The sequence below is a fragment of the Dendrobates tinctorius genome, unplaced genomic scaffold, assembly GCF_039654945.1.
Source record: "Dendrobates tinctorius isolate UK_male_01 unplaced genomic scaffold, ASM3965494v1 ptg000106l, whole genome shotgun sequence".
Classification (NCBI taxonomy): domain Eukaryota; kingdom Metazoa; phylum Chordata; class Amphibia; order Anura; family Dendrobatidae; genus Dendrobates; species Dendrobates tinctorius.
In genome coordinates this window covers 1,534,617-1,551,976 of record NW_027361774.1, presented here as the reverse complement: position 1 = coordinate 1,551,976, position 17,360 = coordinate 1,534,617, and the positions used below count along the sequence as shown (strand labels likewise).

Sequence of the window (17,360 nt, the reverse complement as noted above, 5' to 3'; positions counted from 1 at the left end):
AGTATTTGATCACCGACCAATTAGCCAGAATTCTGCCTCTCACAGACCTGTTAGTTTTTCTTTATGAAGCCTCCTACTCTGCACTCATTACCTGTATTAATTGCATCTGTTTAATCTCATTACCTGTATACTAGACACCTGTCCACACACTCAATCACACTCCCAACCTCTCCACAATGGCCAAGACCAAAGCGCTGTCTAAGGACACCAGGGAAAAAATTGTAGACCTGTACAAGGCTGGGATGAGCTACAGGACAATAGGCAAGCAGCTAGGTGAGAAGGCAACTGTTGGTGCAATTATTACAAACATTGAAGAAATACAAGATGACTGATCTTCCTCAGTCCGCGGCTCCATGAAAGATCTCGCCTTGTAGAGTAAGGATGATTCTGAGAAAGGTCAGGAATCAGGCCAGAACTACATGGGACGAGGACCTGGTCAATGACTTGAAGAGAGCTGGGACCACAGTCTCAAACATTACAGTTAGTAATACATGACGCGGTCATGGATTAAAATCCTGCAAGGCACGCAAGGTTCCCCTGCTCACGCCAGCACATGTCCAGGCCTATTTGAAGGTCGCCAATGACCATCTGGATGATCCAGAGGAGGCATGGGAGAAGGTCAAGTGGTCAGATGAGACCAAAAGAGAATTTTTGGGTGTCAACTCCATACATATGTGAGGAGGAACAAGAAGGATGAATACAACCCCAAGAACACAGTCCCAACCGTGAAGCCTAGTGGGGGAAACATCATACTTTGGGGGTGCTTTTCTGCAAAGGGGACAGGACAACTGCAACGTATTGAAGGATGGATGGGGTCATGTATCGGAAGATTTTGGCTAACAACCTCCTTCTCTCAGTAACAGCATTGAAGATGGGTGGAGGCTGGGTCTTCGAGCAGAACAATGACCCAAAACACACAGACAGGGAAAGTAAGGAGTGGCCACTAAAGAAGAATGTCAGGGTCCTGGAGTAGTCTAGCCGGTCTCCAGACCTGAACCCAGCAGAAAATCTTTGGAGGAGCGGAAACTCAATGTTGCCAAGCGACAGCTCCGAAAACTGAAATATATGGAGATCTGTATGGAGGAGGGGGCCAAAAATCCTGTTTCTCTATTGTGTCAAATACTTATTTCATGCAATAAAATTCACATTAATTCCTTAGAAATCATAGGATGTGATCTTCTGTTATTTATTGTTAGATTCTGTCTCTCACAGGTGAAGTATTCCTACAATAACAATTACCAACCTCTCCATTCTCTGTAGGGGGAAACCTCGAAAATCGGAAGAACATCAAAGACTTATTCTCCCCACTGTATCCTGAGAAAATGTGTTCTCCAGGAATCCAATAGCGTCTTCCCTCCCAAGCCTCGCCGGGTGGGCATGAAGCGCTGGACAGTCATCGGGAATTGTCGGACACATTTTGGGGCCGTTTTTACCTATTTCCCCTTGTATATAGGTAAACTCTGGGGAGAAAACTATTTTTTGTGGTAAAATGTAATTATTTTTTCCTCATCGCCCAATGGTATAAAATTCTGGGAGAAAGATGAGTAATTGAGAGGTGGCGGGTGTAACATGGCGCCTCTTATTGGGGGCTCTGATAATGTGACATGGCCCCTAACACCATAAGAGCAGACTCTGCCCTGTCAGACGGCGCTCCTTCCCTCCTGAGGAGTGTCCGGCCCCTTATGGGGTATCGGCGCTCAGGGGAAATTGTGGAACAAGTGGTTTCTGTTTTCTCCTCTTCTCCCGTGTGATAATTACAGACTCGGGGTCAGAGCGACATTTTAGTGGGAACATTTCATTCCTCCGCTCAATGTTACACAATTCTGTGACCCCCTGAGGGTTAATAATCCTCCCTGCCCCCTAGATGAGCCCCCAGAGGTGGAGGGGGTAACATGGGGCCACTTGTGGGGTCTCTGCTGTTCTGGTGTCAGAGCTCTTCACACGTCACACGGCGTCCGCCGTCTATCCCAGCCACAATGGCGCCCCTTCCCTCCCGAGCCTGTGGGGTATCGGCACTCAGGAGACACGGCGCACTGTGCGGCCTCAGCGCTCCTGTCACCTTTAGGACAATGATACATTGGGGGAAAGTCACATTTCTGTGAGGAAAACAGTAAAATTGTCATTTCTTCCTTTCACATTGCTGAAATTCCGGTCACACTGTCCGAATTCAGAGATTGTCCTGTCAGAAAGGAGAAGACAGGGAGCGAAAGGGTTAATAGGACTCACAGGAGGAACCGACCCAGAAAGCAGAAGGTCCAGGAGCGTCTGCCACATATATGGCTGCTTTGTGTGCACAGGACCTGTGATGAGGTCACAGAAGGGGAGGAGTCAGAAGTCACATGATCAGGGGCCTCAGTGTCTGCCACATCCCCGCCTAACCGGAAGACATTACATGTGACTGGATGGTACAGGACCTGCGGTGACGTCATGACCATGTGGCGCAATGGGGGAGGAGCCAGAGAGTTTGCAGGCTGGAAGCTGCAGGAGATCGGAAACTTGTGAGAGGTAATGGCGGGAACAGGGAACATGGGGAGGACAGGGGGTGTGATAGAGGGGAGCAGGAGCGTGCAGGGGGTGTGTGATAGAGGGGAGCGAGAGGGCGCAGGGGGTGTGTGATAGAGGGGAGCGAGAGGGCGCAGGGGGTGTGTGATAGAGGGGAGCGAGAGGGCGCAGGGGGTGTGTGATAGAGGGGAGCAAGAGGGTGCAGGGGGTGTGTGATAGAGGGGAGCAGGAGGGTGTAGGGGGTGTGTGATAGAGGGGAGCGAGAGGGTGCAGGGGGTGTGTGATAGAGGGGAGCGAGAGGGTGCAGGGGGTGTGTGATAGAGGGGAGCAAGAGGGTGCAGGGGGTGTGTGATAGAGGGGAGCAGGAGGGTGCAGGGGGTGTGTGATAGAGGGGAGCGAGAGGGCGCAGGGGGTGTGCGATAGAGGGGAGCAAGAGGGCGCAGGGGGTGTGTGATAGAGGGGAGCAAGAGGGCGCTGGGGGTGTGTGATAGAGAGGAGCAAGAGGGTGCAGGGGGTGTGTGATAGAGGGGAGCAAGAGAGTGCAGGGGGTGTGTGATAGAGGGGAGCGAGAGGGTGCAGGGGGTGTATGATAGAGGGGAGCGAGAGGGTGCAGGGGGTGTGTGATAGAGGGGAGCGAGAGGGTGCAGGGGGTGTGTGATAGAGGGGAGCGAGAGGGTGCAGGGGGGGTGTGATAAAGGGGTGTGGGGGGGTGTGAAAGAGGGGAGCGGGAGGGTGCGGGGGGGTGTGATAGAGGGGAGCAGGGTGTGTGGGAGATGGAGGGCTGTAAGCGGGTGCGGGTGCTGGAGGGCTGCAGGGTGTGTGCATTTCCAGCCTCCAGTGACAGGCGAGTGATGGGAGTGGCGGTGTTGCACCCACCGATCAGACATTGATGACCCGTCCTAAGCAGGGCTGTGGAGTCGGAGTCGTGGAGTTGGAGTTAGTTTTGGTTGGAGTCGGAATCGGTAGAAATGTACCGACTCCGACTCCAGCTTTAAAAAAAATGTATTAATATTTCATAATTGAACTTTCATATGAATTTTATAAATGTTACTCAAATATATATGTTCTATCAAACTATGAACAACAGTGATAAGCAGTTCTGCTGGAGATAGAGACATTTCTTACTTCTTGTGTGTCACTGTTCTCCACTGCCCTTATCTAATCTTATACTTGGTTAACCTCATGCTGCCCCAACCCCCCTACTTACAATGTATGAAACTGAAAGTGAAAATGTGTTGCAAATTCTTAGTAGTAAAGCTCCTCCTCTAGACTAGATCATACTAGGTGTGCATCTTCCAAGCATCTCACAGCTGCCTGCTACTCAGAAGAGCAAGACTGTAAGAAGTATTATCCTTTCAACAAACTTTGCATCAGTTAACTGTGAGTACATGAGGAATAATAACAGTATTACTGACCACTATATCAGTTGTACGACCTGGCAATAATTTTGTACAATTGTTTTTAGGAAAAACAATTGTCATTTGGATTAGGAATGCAGAATTAAAAACCTGAGAATGTCAAAGAAGCATCACATTAAATCAGCTGTATTTGAACATTTCACCATCACTCAAGATAGAAAACATTATGTCTGTCAGTGTATGACAAATGATCCAGACGAAAACAAATGCTGTGAAACCAAGATGAGTGCATATTCAGGCAAAGATAAAAATGCTCCTACCAGAGCTTCTAATCTAAAGAGACATTTACAGCGCTTTCATCCAGAAGTACTGAAAGCAGTGGATGAGAAAGACTGCATCCAAACCAATGAACCAGTGCCCAGCTCTTCCAGCCAAACAAAGGAGCAGAGAACTTTGCAGCCATCAGTTGCAAGATATTTTGTCAGTGACAAAGTTACTGTGACAATGACAGTAGATACATTTAAAAAACAGATCATAGAGCTTGTTGTAAAGGATAGTGTGCCTATTTCATTATTTTCACGACCAGCTTTTATGTGTCTGAATGGGGAAATGGCCCGCAAGCTTGGTGTTTCTCTGGAGAGAGAGAGAGTATTAGAAAATTAGTAATCGAAGAAGCTTTTAAACAAAAGGAAGAACTTAAGAAAACTCTCAAGGGACGCTTTCTGTTTGTTAAAATGGTTGCCTGCACATGTCACAGAGTGAACTATTTTGCCATCAATGTCCGATTTGTTTGTGACAAAAATGAAATAGTTACCAAGACATTGGCAGTAAAAGACACCAAAGCTCATCACACCAGTGAGTTTCTCCAGGTCTTGGTGGAAAAGGTTCTGCAAGACTATGAACTTAAAAAAGAGCAAGTTCTTTCTGTCGTAACTCACAATGCTTCAAATATGATAAGTACTATTAATAATAATAATAATCTTTATTTAGCTCTAACATATTCCGCAGCGCTTTACATTTTGCACACATCATCATCACTGTCCCCGATGGGGCTCACAATCTAAATTCCCTATTAGTATGTGGGAGGAAACCAGAGTGCCCGGAGGAAACCCACACAAACACGGGGAGAACATACAAACTCCTTGCAGATGTTGTCCTTGGTGGGATTCGAACCCAGGACCCCAGCGCTGCAAAGCTGCAGCGCTAACCACTGAGCCACCATGCCGAGCTAATGAATGAGAGTAATGATGGTGACCAGCAGCTAGAAGAACATTCTGGGTCCACAGAGACAGAAATGTTTGAAATAGAGGAACACAGTATTGTAACTGAGGAGCAAACTGAAGTTGCTTCAGATTTACAGCAACATGATAGTTTAGATGATCTTGTTGAAACTGTGTCAATATGTTCTTTCATTCATCACATGCGCTGTGTTGTGCATACGCTACAGCTGGCTATAAGAGACAGTCTGCAAGAAGGACATGCTGCTGCACTGATTGGCAAGGTGACAAAATTGGCTACTGTTGCCAGAACCCCTAAAGTTGACTCAATTTTGAAGAGACGTGCTGGAAAAGGGGCAATTATTGATCAAGCCACACGATGGGGCAGTACTTACTTAATGATTCAGCGCTTGGTTGAACTGAAAACCTTTCTTGTAGACATGGCTAACCCTCAACTGACGCTAAATGAAAGTCAGTGGAATCAGGTGACTGAGCTGGAAAAATTGCTAGAGCACCCATTTACAGTGACTAAAAAATTACAAGCAGAGGACTTAACTCCAAGTATTTTCTTAAAGGAGTGGAAGAACCTGATGTTTCGCCTGTCCCAAAGAGGAGGGTTAATTGCAAGTGGCATTGCTACATCAATGAAACGGAGAGAGGAGCTACTATTACAAAATAACATTCTTTTGGCAGCTGTTTATGTAGACCCAATGCATCGGATTCTTCTAGATGATCAACAGCTAAGTAAAGGAAAAGAAGCTCTGTTTGAAATAGCAGTAAGGATGAAAGGGTTGCAGAACAGTCAGGAGGAACAAGAAGAATTCGGTCGTCCTGCCACATCTTCACCCTCATCATCAACTGATGAAGAATTTAATTTTGAAAAATATTTGGATCACAAGGACCGTGCAAAGCGTTCCCGCATAGAAGAAGAGTCATCCCCATCAAGGAACACAGCCAGTACATTTCAGCAGAATTTTTCATGTGCACTAAAAGAAATTGAGAAATTTGACCGTTCATCAAAAATAACAGTGCAACAAGCGATTCCTCTGTATCCTGACATTGTCAGAGATGTTGCCCGAGTGGTTACTGCTTTGCCACCAACACAAGTTAGTGTAGAGAGGTTGTTCTCTGCTCTCAAAATAATTAGATCAGATTTGAGGGCATCCATGAAGGAGGATCTGACAGAGGCAAAACTTTTTCTGAGGACAAATTTATAGATTTCTTCTTATTAACTGCATAAAAGTGTTTATTGCATATTTACTTACAGTTTAGAAAAGTTTATAAAACTTATTTGCTATATTCTAATTGTATTCTAATAAATGTAGTTTTTGCTCTAAGTGGTCTGATTACTTATATGATGGTGAGAAACTGAATAAGCACGATGTTTAATATTTTACAACAGTAAATTTGTTGTTATGAATTGGCCATTTATGAAGGAGTCGGAGCCGGAGTCGGAGCCGGAGCCTGATAAAATCCAGGAGGCGGAGTCGGAGTCGCAACTGTGGCTTACCGACTCCACAGCCCTGATTATCACTTATTATTGTTTTATTATTTCAAACATTGAAATCCATATATGGTACAAATTCTGATAATAATTATATGGATATTACTGATTGCTATGGTACGCTGTGATATTATAGGTTAGGAAAATTACCAGATTTGGTATAGAATAGGGAATGAAGACTTCAAGCAAGATACTGAAATTATGTTAACCCCTTACCTACAAATGACGTAATATTCCGTCCATGTGACCATGGACCTAATTACCATGGACGGAATATTACATCATCGCGATCAGCGGCGCCCACGTGGTGAGCGCCGCTGATCGCGGCCGAGTGTCAGCTAATTATCATAGCTGACACCCGGCACAATGTGTCAGGGGCAGTCACGGACCGCCCCCGACACGTTAACCCCTTGCACACCGCGATCAAACACGATCGCGGTGTACCGGGGGTTAAAGGGAAGCATCGGCAGGGAGAGGGCTCCCTCCTTGCTTCCCTGAGCCCCCCACGGCAGCGCAATGTGCAGCGCTGCTGCGGGGGACTCCTTTCCTGCAGGTCCCCGGATCCAATATGGCGACGGGGATCTCCAGGGGCCTGCAGGAAGCTGGCTTCCTCAGTGCCTGCAAAGTGCAGGCATGAGGAAGCCTGTGCAGTGCCTGTGACAGATCGCTGATCTGTCACAGTGATCTGTGATGTGACAGATCAGCGATCTGTCACAGGACAGTGATGTCCCCCCTGGGACATTGTAATAAAGTAAAAAAAAAATAAAAAAAGTGTAAAAATAATTTTAAAAAAAATCGCCAAATAAATTTAAAAAAAAAAAAATATTCCCCAATAAATTCATTTTTTGGAAATAAAAAAAACAAAAAACAATAAAAGTACACATATTTTGTATCGCTGCATCCGTAACGACCCGCCCTATAAAACTGTCCCAATAGTTAACCCCTTAAGCGAACCCCTTAAAAAATAAAAAACAAAGCAAAAAATAATGATTTATTATCATACCGCCGAACAAAAAGTGCAATAACGCGCGATCAAAAAGACGCATATAAATATCCATGGTGCCACTGAAAACGTCATCTTGTCCCGCAAAAAACGAGCCACCATACAGCATCATCAGTGAAAAAATAAAAAAGTTATAGCTCGCAGAATAAAGTGATGCAAAAATAATTATTTTTTATATAAAATTGTTTTCATTGCATAAAAGCGCCAAAACATAAAAAAACGACCTAAATGAGGTATCGCTGTAACCGTACTGACCAGAAGAATAAAACCGCATTATAAATTTTACCGCACCCGGAACGGCGTAAACGCACCACCCAAAAGAAATTCATGAAACGCTGGTTTTTGTAAATTCTGCGTCCCAAAAAACGAAATAAAAAGCGATCAAAAAATGTCACGTGCCCGAACATGATACCAATAAAAGCGTCAACTCGTCCCGCAAAAAATAAGACCTCACATGACTCGGTGGGTCAAAATATGGAAAAATTATAGCTCTCAAAATGTGGTGATGCAAAAACTATTTTTACAATAAAAAGCGTCTTTTAGCGTGCGACAGCTGTCAAACATAAAAACCGCCATAAATAGTAAATCAAACCCCCCGTTATCACCCCCTTAGTTAGGGAAAAATAATACAATTAAAAAAATGTATTTATTTCCATTTTCCCATTAGGGCTAGGGTTAGGGCTAAGGCTAGGGTTAGGGCTAGGGTTAGGGTTAGGGCTAGGGTTAGGGCTAGGGTTAGGGTTAGGGTTAGAATTGGGGTTTCCACTATTTGGCCACATAAGGTGCTCTCCAAACGCAACATGGCATCTGATCTCAATTCCAGCCAATTCTGCGTTGAAAAAGTCAAATGGTGCTACTTCCCTTCCAAGCTCTGCCATGCACCCAAACAGTGTTTTACCCCCTCATATGGGGTATCAGCCTACTCAGGACAATTTGCAAAATAACTTTTGGGGTCCTATTTCTCCTGTTGCCCTTAGGAAAATAAAAATTTTGGGGCAAAAATATCATTTTTGTGGAAAAAAATTTTTTTGTTATTTTCACGCCTGGGCGTTATAAACTTCTGTGAAGCACTTGGGGGTTCAAAGTTCTCACCACACATCTAGATAAGTTCCTTGGGGGGTCTAGTTTCCAAAATGGGGTCATTTGTGGGGGGTTTACACTGTTTTGGTACATCAGGGGCTTTCCAAACGCGACATGGTGTCTGATCTCAATTCCAGCCAAAAAAGTCAAATGGCGCTGCTTCCCTTCCGAGCTCTGCCATGCTCCCAAATAGTGGTTTACCCCCACATTTGGGGTATCAGCGTACTCAGGACAAATTGCACAATAACTTTTAGGGTCCTGTTACCCTTGGGAAAATAAAAATTGGGGGTGAAAAGATCATTTTGTGGAAAAAATATGATTTTTTAATTGTACCGCTGTACATTATAAACTTCTGTGAAGCCCTTGTGGGTTCAAAGTTCTCACCACATATCTAGATAAGTTCCTTAGGGGGTCTAGTTTCAAAAATGGGGTCACTTGTGGGGGGTTTCCACTGTTTAGGTACATCAGGGGCTCTCCAAATGCGACATGGCGTCCGATCAGAATTCCAGCCAATTTTGCATTGAAAAAGTCAAATGGCGCTCCTTCCCTTCTGAGCTCTGCCATGCGCCGAAACAGTGGTTCCCCCCCACATATCAGGTATCAGCGTACTCAGGACAAATTGCACAATAATTTTTGCAGTCCAATTTCTCCTGTTACACTTGGTAAAATAAAAAAAATTGAACCTGAAGTAATTTTTTTTGTGAAAAAAAGTTAAATGTTAATTTTTTTTAAATATTCAAAAAATTCCTGTGACGCACCTGAAGGGTTAATAAACTCCTTGAATGTGGTTTTAAGCACCTTAAGGGGTGCAGTTTTTAGAATGGTGTCACTTTTGGGTATTTTCTATCATATAGACCCCTCAAAGTGGCTTCAAATGTGATGTGGTCCGTAAAAATAAAATGGTGTTGCAAAAATGAGAGATCGCTGGTCAACTTTTAACCCTTATATCTTACTAACAAATAAAAATTTTGGTTCCAAAATTGTGCTGATGTAAAGTAAACATGTGGCAAATGTTACTTATTAACTTTTTTGTGTGCCATATCTCTGTGATTTAAGGGCATAAAAATTCAAAGTTGGAAAATTGCGGAATTTTCAAAATTTTCGCCAAATTTCTATTTTTCTCATAAATAAACGCAAGATATATGAATGAAATTTTACCACTAACATGAAGTACAATATGTCACGAGAAAACAATGTCAGAATCACCGGGATCCACGGAAGCGTTTCAGAGTTATGACCTCATAAAGGGAGTGGTCAGAATTGTAAAAATTGGCCCGGTAGTTAACGTGCAAACCACCCTTGGTAGTGAAGGGGTTAATAAAGACTTTTCATATTTCTAAATTGATTCTTATCAGTTGCAAAAAGAAGAATGCCGCTATCCAGAAGTCCCAGAAGGTAACAAAGCTATGATTTCTGAGTAATAGACTGTGTTACTCACAAGTGCAGTATCCACCACTGACAGCCACAAGTGCAGTATCCACCACTGACAGTCACAAGTGCAGTATCCATCACTGACAGCCACAAGTGCAGTATCCACCACTGACAGCCACAAGTGCAGTATCCACCACTGACAGCCACAAGTGCAGTATCCACCACTGACAGTCACAAGTGCAGTATCCATCACTGACAGCCACAAGTGCAGTAACCACCACTGACAGCCACAAGTGCAGTATCCATCATTGACAGTCACAAGTGCAGTTTCCACCACTGACAGCCACAAGTGCAGTATCCACCACTGACAGTCACAAGTGCAGTATCCATCACTGACAGTCACAAGTGCAGTATCCACCACTGACAGCCACAAGTGCAGTATCCACCACTGACAGTCACAAGTGCAGTATCCACCACTGACAGCCACAAGTGCAGTATCCATCACTGACAGCCACAAGTGCAGTATCCACCACTGACAGCCACAAGTGCAGTATCCACCACTGACAGTCACAAGTGCAGTATCCATCACTGACAGTCACAAGGGCAGTATCCACCACTGACAGTCACAAGTGCAGTATTCACCACTGACAGTCACAAGTGCAGTATCCACCACTAACAGTCACAAGTGCAGTATCCACCACTGACAGTCACATGTGCACTATCCACCACTGACAGTCACAAGTGCAGTATCCACCACTGACAGTCACAAGTGCACTATCCACCACTGACAGTCACAAGTGCAGTATCCACCACTGACACCCACAAGTGCAGTATCCACCACTGACAGTCACAAGTGCAGTATCCACCACTGACAGTCACAAGTGCAGTATCCACCACTGACAGTCACAAGTGCACTATCCACCACTGACAGCCACAAGTGCAGTATCCACCACTGACAGTCACAAGTGCAGTATCCACCACTGACAGCCACAAGTGCAGTATCCACCACTGACAGCCACAAGTGCAGTATCCACCACTGACAGTCACAAGTGCAGTATCCACCACTGACAGTCACAAGTGCAGTATTCACTGTCAATTACAAGTGCAGTATCCACCACTGACAGTCACAAGTGCAGAATCCACCACTGACAGTCACAAGTGCAGTATCCACCACTGACAGTCACAAGTGCAGTATCCACCACTGACAGTCACAAGTGCAGTATCCACCACTGACAGTCACAAGTGCAGTATCCACCACTGACAGCCACAAGTGCAGTATCCACCACTGACAGCCACAAGTGCAGAATCCACCACTGACAGTTACAAGTGCAGTATCCACCACCGACAGTCACAATTAAAGTGTCTAACCTGACAACCAGAGGACAATGATCCTATGATGCTGAGATGAACTGTGTTATCACATTCTTACCAAGTTCCAGAAGTTTCCAATCACCTGTAAAGCTTCGATGAAGGCTGGTGAACAATAAGGTAATTGTCAGGAAGCTACAACCCTGACGTGTCCTGTGCATTAGGACTGAGGACTGGTTATGGTGCTATGTTTAGCAAGGAAGAGTCATTTTAACCCTTGCTTTGCTGACCAAAGACGTCACACCTGTTCAAAGACCAGTACTGATGGAGGATTCCAGAAATATCCAAGGCGAGCCAATGTAAGCCCAGGTTTTTAAAGGTGACACTGCACAGATATTAAAGCTGCATTTCATCTATAGACTTTGTTTTCTTATCAACATTTGAATTTATGGACTTTGATTTTTACACAACACGATTTCTACAACATCTATATGCTATAGAAAAACTGTATTTTTAAAAGAATCAAGAAGAAGACAGAAGAACATCAAAATGAAGACCAGATGACATCAGATGATGATGACTGGACCTGAGATGCTTCAATTTAGACTTAGGGAAGTATAATTATACATATTGTATATGAATATTGTTCACGGCTTACCATAACATGAATTCACATCAATTATGTCATTGAGTACGTATAACAATAATCTGATATTATTGATATTAAATTATTTTGTCAAAGAAGAAAGAAGATCTTGTTATATTTTGAGGGTTCCAATTAATGTCTGTCTCCCTCAAAAGGGGGAATTGTTAAATATTAATAATCTGTTAATTTCTTATTACACCCAGTTCTGTACATTGCTTTAGCTGACACGACATAGGTTATTTTTGTAAGCTTGGCTCATGGTAGAGGACAACTCCATTTATAGAGACCACGTGCTTTAAGAGACGTATATAATTCATGGCTAACTCTAGAGGTCGTGCTTGCTTGCTCCCTCCCCATCATGAGACACAGACGTGTGGAAGTCATCTGTGCTGGGCCATGACATTACGAACAGCTGGAATGTAACTTTGATACGTGAGAAGCCGAACAGAGACAGACGCCATTTGCCATGTGGGATCCCAGATAAAGAATACATGTTGCTTTGCTATGAACTAATGGACAATCTCTCTTTCACCTATTTTTTATGTTTTTCTGTAATAATCTTTTCTTTGATGGAAGAATCCAAATAAACCACTATATTTTTATCTGGTAACTAGTCCTGAGTATTTTACAAGAATACGCATTATTTTACACACTGCCATAATTTGGCCCAGACCACAAGCTCCTCATCCTCCTAGCCAACCAAGTTATTAAGTGTAATTACTTGATACCTGAACTATTGTGACCCTGTGTATCTGGCCTGGATGCCCCAATTATATATGCCACCCTGGGTAGAAAGCACACCCTAGAAGGCCACATGCCTAGGCTACTGGTAGCAAATTTGACCTAGCAAATATGTGAAATTGAGAATATTTCCTGTCACATTGCAGTAGAAGATGTGATGAGACGCTGGCGCAGCATCCGCGACCAATACAGGCGGGAACGTCAGCAGCGGTCTAGGAGTGGTGATGCGGGCCACATAAAGAGGAAATATATCTATTATGACCGCCTCTCCTTCCTCGCCCCTATTCTGGATCTGAGACCGTAAGTAGATACCTCACACCACATTACACAGATACTTTACAGGGCCAAAAAAATGATTTATTTATGGCTCTGTTCTATTTCATAACAGAACTCGGTCCAACCTTACGGAGAGAGGAACTGGCTCAGATACCGAGCCCATCATAGATCCTCGGTCTGTAGGGGATGAGGTGGCTGGCCCATCTTCTCCCCCTCGAAGAAGCATGGGTGAAGATTCCTCTCAGGAAAACCCAGTGCCTGCACCACAAACCCCACCACCAGGACCACATCCACAAGCAGGACCGTCTGCTGCTGCACCATCAGCCATACAGGAGGAGCAGGGCAACATCAGCAGCAGCCCAACTGCCCAGATCCGGGGCTCCCCACAGCCTGCTGGACCATCCCAGCGAGGAAGAAGAAGGCGCCATATCTCTGCCCAAGATACCCGTACCAATGTTGACACAGGGGCACTGAACTATCTGGCTTGATTCAATAATGATGATGGCGAGGAGGCATACTCATGCAGCCTAGCCCTTTATCTTCGTGCCTTTTCCCGTGAGGTGAGGCTATGTATTCGAGGATGTTTTCAGATCCTGCTTGATGCAAGCACACACCCCATATGAGTTATTTGAATATCTGGAGAGGTGGCAGCTTTCACCCAGAAATCTGATGTGCCTTAGACACCCCACACACATGCTTGCTCAAGCAGGCTCTGATGATCCTCAAATACATGGGCCTACACCTCACCCCCTTCCTCCCCCTACCCAACCTTTCCAACAGCAGCCACATATGTCTGGCTCTAGCCAACCTCACCAATATGGCCACTTGTTCCCACCCAGTGTTGGAGGCTGGTCCCAACCTGGTTGGGTACGACATGGCTATTTTGGTGGGTATGAGACACGGGCCTACCAGCCCCAACAAGAGGCCCCTCTCCAGTATCACTCTGGCCAGTACCAACCACAATCCCAGGAGGCAGTACACTACCCACATCATGGGCAACAGTATGCCCCCACACAGGGCGATGGCCAAGTTGGGCAAAGTAGCCAGCAGCAAACACAGGCTGGTCTTCCGCCTTCTCCTACCCCAACCTACCAAAATTTATATTGTTGCCATTTTGGTATTGCCTAATGGTTTTGTGGTTGTTTAATATGTCAGAAAGTGTTATTTGTACCCAATTTTCACATCTTTACAAAGGCCAATTTGGCCCATTGCCACATTTATCATATGGCAATAATATGTTTTTCTTTAAAAAAAAAAAGGCAAAAGTAAACATTTGTCTACTACATTTTACGTCTCGGTCTCAATTCTAAAAAAAGGTGTCAGCATACTAACATACGCTTACCAATGCAATTAAACAGTCATAGAATCATAAGGGGTTTAAATATATACATTTAGACAGACATAAACCAAAAAATTATAACATAGTCACAGCATGCTCTTGCCAAGAAGATTCCCCCTCAGGTGACATAAAGTAATTTGTAAAAATATCACGCACTTTGAGCCCAGAGAGTGGTCTACGTTGAGGGGTGATATGTGGTCTCGCCCTACGCACATTGTCCGGCCTACGCACAACCCCAGCAGAGGAGGAACAATCATGTATCCTGGTGAAGTTATGAAGAATGACACAGGCTTTAAATACTTCATTAACATTTTGTTCACTCAGCTGAATGGCAGACTGGAGTACCCGCCATTTGGCACAAAGAATGCCAAAGGAACACTCCACCAGTCGCCGAGCACGTGATAGGCGCAAGTTAAAAATTCTGCGCCGTGGTCCAGGTTGCGCCGGGGATATGGCCTCATGACATTGCGCCTTAACTGAAATGCCTCATCTGCCAAAAGGACATAAGGGACTGATTCTTGAGTGGAGCCTGGTAGCTGGCATACTGGTGGTAGATCCAACTGGTTGGTGCATAGCCGCCGACCCATAATGGAAGTATTGAAGACTCTAGAGTCTCCCGTCTTTCCATAGGCCCCAATGTCAAGAATTATAAACTTGCATTGAGGGTCGGCCAGAGCCAACAATACAACAGAAAAGTATTGTTTATAATTGAAGAATTGGGAGCCAGAGTTCGGCGGCTTACGCACCCGGATATGTTTGCCATCAAGGGCCCCAATACAATTAGGAAACTGGCATTCCTCCTCAAAGTCCCTTGATATCCTCAACCAGTCTTCCATCCTGGGCTCGGGCATGACGAGTTGATGTAGTCTTGACCATATTTGACTACATGTCGACCTGACTATGCCAGAAATGGTAGATCTTCCAATGAGAAAGTCATGGTGGAGAGCGGCATAAGACAGGCCAGTGGACAGGAAGCTGAAGAACAACAGAAATGGAACATTTTAGAATGCACAAATTAACAAAAGACCAGGTACATACATACAAAACTTGTTAGTGATTCAGATCTACTAACACACATATATTTGGTCGCACAATGACTAAGTGATATTCAGTACATATGTTAGCGTGGATGGTCAGGAGCCGGAATCTCCAGGAGTGGACCCTCTGGACCGTGGCACCGAGGGGTCCCGGGCGAGCTGCCAGGTTGAACCGACCCCTATACAGGGACCGTTAGGAGCAGGCCCAGGGGTTCAAGTGCCACGGTAGCCGGTACCGAGAGGGGCGGCTCAGAATGGACTGGAGTAGGAGTGCGGGACTGAAGCGTAGGCTATAAGGCTGGAATATGGAGAGATATCTGGAGCGGAACACAGGAGACAGGACTGAAGTAGGACTGTAGGATTATGGATAGTTGGATGGAGCAGGAACACCGGAGGCAGGACTGGAGTAGGATGTTACAGGAACGCTGGTGCAGGACTGGAGTAGGATGGGACTGGAACACAGGAACAGGACTGGAGTAGGATGGAACAGGAACACAGGAACAGGACTGGAGTAGGATGGAACTGGAACACAGGAGCAGGACTGGAGTAGGAAGGAACAGGAACGCTGGAACAGGACTGGAGTGGGATGGAACAGGAACGCTGGAGCAGGACTGGAGTAGGATGGAACTGGAACACAGGAGCAGGACTGGAGTATAATGCAGGGAACACGAGAGACAGAGCTGCGAGGCTGCTGCAGGAAACATCGGGGACGGAACTGAGAGGATGCAGAGAGCACAGGAGGAAGCAGGGCCCAGTGTGCAAGGTAACACAACGATCAGGCGCCTCCCTCAGGGGGAAGCAGCCTTATATGGCCCCGTCTGGTCTGCCATTGGTCCGAAGGTGCATCCGGGTCAGGGCACAGCGGGAGCACAAGAAGCAGAAGGGAGGCGCGGCCGTGGCCTATGGCGCATGCGCATTGCATACAGAGATGGTGTCGGCCGCGCGCCCGTCAGAAGTGACCGCCGTGGCCGTCGGGAGGAGAGAGGCTGCGGCATGGGAGCGGAGGCCGGGTATGATGGAGCGGTGTAACAGTACCCCCTCCCCTAAGCCGCCCTCCCGGAGATTAGCAAGAAATCTCTTGCGGATACGGGGAGCATTGATATTCTCCCGAGGCTCCCAGGATCTCTCCTCAGGACCAAAGCCCTTCCAATCAACAAGAAAGAATGTCCTACCTCTAACCCTCTTCATAGCGAGAATGTCCTGCACTTCAAAGACATCATCGGCACCCACCGGCTGAGGACCAGGATCAGGCAAGGAATGGAAACGATTCAGTGCCACAGGTTTCAGGAGGGAGATGTGAAAGGTGTTCGGGTCCCGGAGCGAAGCAGGCAACCTCAATTTGTAGGCGACTTCGTTGATACGTCCAAGAATTTCAAACGGACTGATGTAGCGTGGTCCCAACTTGTAGGAGGGCAGTTTCAACCGGATGAATTTGGAGGAGAGCTAGACTTTGTCCCCAACACGATACGGTGGAGGATCCAATCTCCTTTTGTCGGCATTATTCCCGTCATTTATCGCTCTTTACATTTTCTCCATAAAATAACAGATTCCTCTTTGTTACACGTCCTAATACTGATCATTTATATCTCTATATTGTAGAGGAAACATTTCTAGGAGTGTATACACTTCACCACAAACACTTCCCATAGATTTTATTATCATCACTGTTATTAAGCTGCTTTTCTCTTTATATCTTTACCATATCACTGTTTATTCTCTTTTCTTACCCGTTGCACAGTTGCACTCTCACTGGTCACTTGGTGGGGTCACATTTGGCTCTTTTCACCTGCATTGTTCTGTTTCCGGACCCCCCTCACTATCACTTTACCTGACTGATCGCTACCAGATGGCTCTATGCAGCATTATTCATCTTGGTCTTACCAACAGGTTTTCATCCTGATCCATCTGCTTCACTGGGGATGCTGAATGCTCACGTGGTGTGGGCCCATCCGGTCTCCATGGCAACGAGTCCATCCAG

The 17,360-nt window shown here is 45.6% G+C and overlaps 1 long non-coding RNA gene across 1 annotated transcript; it reads left to right on the top strand.

The window, feature by feature from the left end:
* Positions 1-2,413: 2,413 nt before the first annotated feature.
* Positions 2,414-14,376, top strand: LOC141100564 (uncharacterized). The gene is made up of 3 exons (XR_012234717.1): positions 2,414-2,505; positions 12,877-13,030; positions 13,119-14,376. It is a non-coding gene; the product is annotated as an uncharacterized lncRNA (long non-coding RNA).
* Positions 14,377-17,360: the final 2,984 nt, after the last annotated feature.